This window comes from Merops nubicus, unplaced genomic scaffold (assembly GCF_000691845.1).
Source record: "Merops nubicus isolate BGI_N331 unplaced genomic scaffold, ASM69184v1 scaffold877, whole genome shotgun sequence".
NCBI classification, from domain to species: Eukaryota; Metazoa; Chordata; class Aves; order Coraciiformes; family Meropidae; genus Merops; species Merops nubicus.
In genome coordinates this window covers 60,578-64,344 of record NW_008620757.1, presented here as the reverse complement: position 1 = coordinate 64,344, position 3,767 = coordinate 60,578, and positions in this window count along the sequence as shown.

The following is a 3,767-nucleotide window of genomic DNA, read 5'->3' as shown; positions in this document are numbered from 1 at the left end:
TAAAGACCGGCACATGGGCTTTCTCCGCAATGCTGGCCGACCCACATCGCCGATTGGGATGGGATCGCCCATTTATTGTTCAGTCTATTAGGCTTAACAACCTCTGTGCAGATATTGCCTTTCTGCCTCACCAAGGTTGCACTGCCAATGCATTTGCCTTGGCCTGTGACCTGACTCAGAGTGATTCCCTTCCGAGGGGTGTCCCATTTACATTGGTGTGGGTTTATTTCCGTTGAGTAGTCAAAAGAAACATTAAGGGCAATGCCCTCATAGAAAGGGGGTGTTGCATCATAACACAACCAGCATGATACTGTAAGATTCGGGTTCGATTGGTTCAATGTTAAAAAAGTAGCATTCAGCATATCAAAAAATGCATTATAAAGAGCGGGTTTGGCTAAAAGCCCTGGTGGGGGGGACACCCCACCACTTGTTGCGTACCAACAATGCAGCGACCTGGTTCAGGAAATGGTACGAGAGCAGGTCCCCGGCAGCTCGGACCACATGCACATTCACATCAATTTGATGAATGGCAAATGGCGTTTATTCAAGTTAACACAGCCTTATATAGTTCTGGTTCACAGCGTCACTTCCGTCTGCTTTCGTTACAGGTTAAATGTTATTAGCAGCCACTAGAGGGGGGTATTCCCTAACTTTCCGTACAGCGCGATATCTTCCAAACCCCAGACCTTAACCGCAGCAGTAAGGAAGTTCTTCACTATGAGGGATGATGAGACACTGGAACAGGCTGCTCAGAGAAGTTGTGGATGCCTCCTCCCTGGAAGTGTTCAAGGCCGGGCTGGATGAGGTTTTGAGCAATGTGGTCTGATGGAAGGTATCCCTGCCCATAGTGAGGGGGTTGGAACTAGGTCATCTTTAAGGTTCCTTCCAGCCCAAACCATTCTGTGATTTTATGATTATTAATTTCTTACAGACTTTTCTGTGGTGTTCCTCATTACAGCATCTGAGCAATTCACAACCAACCACTGATTTGTCTTTACTCTCGTGAGCTGAATCAGTGTTGTCATCTCTACTTTGCAGCAAGTGAATTAAGCTGATGTAAGCTGATGTGTAGGTTGCACAACAAATGCATTTTGTGATATTCTGTGAGCTCCTTCAATTCAGATCAAGCACCTTTATCCAGAATATTGTTGGAGATTCAGACCGAACTATGGATGTTTGTCTCAGGAACCAGGGCAAAGAGCTAGAGAATTGGTGAACAAACACCTTGTTCAGCCCCTACATACAGATTTCAGTTCTTCCACACCTTAGATGGAAACAAAAGAAGCCAAAATTGTTCACGATCTTTGAATGCCTAAGCTAAGGTATCTTGGACATGATTGTTCATAGTCATGAATAAATTCAGAGTGCCTATAGTGTCCTGGAATTAAGTTCCAAGAACTGTAAAAATGAAAGATGGACAAATTATCACAGTCACTTTGGTTTAGATGAGCATCAGGTCTCCTAATCTCAGCTTCTGAATAACAGTGGGTAGTTGGAATTCCTTTAAGATATACAGTCTATGAAATGTTAAATCAAAACTATGAGAGTTTAAAATTCTACCAAATCAAGCCATGAGGATTCAAGATGGGGCAAGAAAATCAGGAAAACAGAACTAGTGACAATTTTTAAGAATGCTGGTTTAAATTATTCCAGTATGACCTTTGAATTTTATAGGGAAAGAGAAGTTTGAATTCTTTTAGGCAATATTCACATTCCTTAATCCAGCAACCCTTCTTCAAGTGCCACCTCATTCACTAGATCAAATATCATTTCTAGAGCAAATGAGAGATTAATGCCTCACATTTAGCATCTTCAACATAAACTGTTGACTTATTCCCAGATCTGAGTGAGATACAGGTCTTCTGAAAAAGAATGCACTCATTAAATGACCTGTTGTTTGGAAAGGGACTCACGCAGCTGAGCTGACTTAGTATTATAGAAGCAATCTCAAATATGGTGTTTCCTGTCTGCTGTACATGAGTCACTCGATGTTCCCTTAATGCAGCCTTTCTTTTGCCTGAGTGTTTTAGAATCCTAAATCACAAAGCAGCAAATGTGGTGTTCAGTTTAGCTAGATTTCCTTTTGTTGCTGGATCATTCCACGTTCCTAAGCACTAGGCATAAAGGAACAGAATTCAAATTTATAACTCACATTAGATACTCTGGCCAAGAGCAATTCAATATTTTAAGATTATGCCTTGTTTTCAGTGACACTAGTTGGTCTCAGCTGCTTTCCTACTTGAACATATCTCAGAAAATTCTATACAGAAGTGTGACTGTTTTAGTACTAGACTATATCAGACATTTTTTTAAAGTTTAAATTTATTTATTTTACATTTGACTTCATAATTCTTTTAAGCTCATGCATACTTGCATGTTTCAGAAGGTCAGCCTTACAACAAATAGACTTCAAATGTGAATATTTGTTTTTCAAGACTGTAGAGGCCCAGTTTGGCATGCAATGTCCCTAGCTGTTTTTCTAGGTTCCTAACACAATGTTTATAGAATGTCTGCATTACTTTTTTTTTTTTTTCCATTATCTCCATAAAAAGACAACATGAAAAACCAAATTCTAATCAGCTTTATTTTAAAAATTACCTGTAGTTATCATACATCATGCTAACTCCATATGTGCTGACTGCTTTACAAAAAGATATAATTCTGAGGCAAACCCCAGAAATCATACAGAAGAAATTTAAAAAACCATCAATTAACTGATGTTCCTTTTCATCATAATGTTAACAGTGATTTGAATAAAAAGATAATCGATTAATGATAAGCAGTTGTAAATTTTTATTTGTGCTTTAATGTGGTGATTTTTGGATGGAGTCTCTGGTTTACACGGGGGAGGAGCTGCCTATAGTTGTTAGGCATGAAGGGTCTCAGGCCTTCTGACTTCTAATCTTAGGTTTGATGTATGCACTCTGTGGTTTGATATGTGCACTGTAGGCGTTTCTAAGGTTCCCCACATCTCAGTTTCCACACTGTTTAAACAGAAACAACAAAAACACTCGTGTTTTAACAACTTACAGGCCAAAGTTTTCACTTGTCACCTTCTCTTCTGGATCACAGTCAGAATTATTGTCATTGCCTCTGTGGCTTATTCCAAGTTATGGGGGACCCTGAGCATTCCCAGTTCTTATTGGCTTGATTTGGAGGATTAAGAGCTGTATGTGCTTTAGGAACTTTCAGACTGTTTCTATTTTACTTTGGAACAGGAATTAAACATTTTAAAATCAATGGGTTTGTGTAACCTGTGTCTGACAGGTTTAAAGGCACCATTAAGGTTGATTTTCAGTAAGTCTTGCAACACAGGGGAACTTTTGGGAGAGCAAAAGACAGTTAATAAGCCAATATTTTAAAAGAATAACAGAGATGGCCCAAATAATTATAGGCTTGTGACATAAATCCTTGGAAAAATAATGGAACAGCTAATACAAAACTGAAATAATAAAGTATTAAAAGAAAGTAGCATAATTAATGTCAGTTCACTTGTGTTTATGGAAAATAATCCTATCAAGCCAGCTTCACATTCTATTTTCTGTAATTTTTGTTGACTAAAGGATAATAGTGTTAATATATAATACTCAAACTTCTTTACTTGAAATGAGAAAAGTCTTATGAAATATCTGGGACATGACAGTATCTACAACACACATTATATGCTTTAGAAACTGGCAAATGAGATCTCAGTTTAACCTGTGAAAAGGAGTCTCCAAAGCAGCCCCACAGAGAGCAGACCTTGGTTCTATCCTTTTTCATGTGCC